Consider the following 1,554-nt stretch of genomic DNA (forward strand, 5'->3'; position numbering starts at 1 on the left):
TGCCATTAATTCATTGTATTTCACATACCATTGTCTCCATAAGACAAATTTATCTCAAAGAAAATAACTCATATGCACCGTAACAAGAAAAGTAACAAATTAACACAAATTTATCGATGAGATTAACCATATGAACTACCAAAAGGGATAATAGACCCATCTTAAAACATACTCAACAGGAGACCAAATCAATCTTAGCACACTTAGATGCAAACTCGATCATATTATAGTCAAAATTAAACCAACACAGAGTGACCCAGAACAACAATGAGAAGACAAAATAGAAAGAGAGATGAACCTTTGTATTGATGATTGTGGATTTGAATTACAACCACTTAATGGTCGAACAACTTTCAATTGGACACTTAGAGCCGCAGAAACCTCAGACTACAAACCTCGACGGCGATTCAAACCAACTTCAAACCTCAGCTCACAGCCAAATTTTGTTCTGACTTTTTCTCTCAAGATCGGATTAAAAAATAGAAGCACAAACGAAATAGAAGCAAATAATTTTCAGTACGATAGAGATGTCGAAAATGCTGGTACAACCGATAGGCCAAAAGCGACTTATGAATGTCGTCGTTGTGCGTCTCAAGAAGCACGGTAACCAGTTTGAAATCATCTGTTATAAGGATAAAGTCGAGGTGTGACTCTCACTCTCTAATCCTTGCTGGGGTGAGGCTTTTGGAAATGCCCAAAAGTGGGGTGGCTGCTCATTCTGCAGCTGGTCTTGGTTGCTTAGGGTGTGGAGGAGATGAGGAGTTGTATTGTTTTTGTCAATGGTGAAAGGGGTGGGTGTTTGGTTGAAGAAGATGAAGTTTCAGGGGGTAGGTACGATTTTTTTGTCAAAAATGGCACCTGCCTATCTCTTAGGTCTAGATTTGCTGATTTTTTTCAGATTTTTTGGCGTTCTCTAGGGGGTCTAGGGGTTTAGGTTTTATTAAAGGAAAGAAGGGGTTTTTAGGTTAAGGGGCATGGGCCTAGGAATTATGGGCTTGGGAATTATGCGCTAAGTCCAAAAATTACGCTTAAATGGGTTGTTTGAGCCCAAAATATTATTCTTTCTCCGTGAACAAGACTATAATACTACCTTATTTACTAATTAACCTTACTTAAAAAACATAACTGTTAAAATAAGACTAATCGTTAAAACGAACCTATTGTTTTTGGTATTTTCAAATATCATATTAAAATAAAAATAAGGTACTATTTTTGTATTTTTTTAGTTTTACGAAAGGTATATAAACTAAAACAAACTAAAAAGAAGAAATATTTTTGTAATTTTTAATTTTTTGATAAAATAAAGAAAAAGAGTCAAAACTAATTGAAATATCGATATTAGGCCAAAACTAGATATTTTACGCTAAAATGGGTGAAATTTCGGGGAGGGTCAAAAATCATATGTCTATAGCTGCCCTCTTTGACTGGAAATACGAAGTATTTTCAGACAAAGAACGACTAGACAGGTGATTTTGATCCGACCCTTATTTAAAGAGACCAAAAGCTAAAAGAGAGGGGAATGTGACCGAGCCCTGGTATCTGAACTGCCTACAT

This window comes from Nicotiana tabacum, chromosome 3, assembly GCF_000715075.1.
Source record: "Nicotiana tabacum cultivar K326 chromosome 3, ASM71507v2, whole genome shotgun sequence".
Classification (NCBI taxonomy): domain Eukaryota; kingdom Viridiplantae; phylum Streptophyta; class Magnoliopsida; order Solanales; family Solanaceae; genus Nicotiana; species Nicotiana tabacum.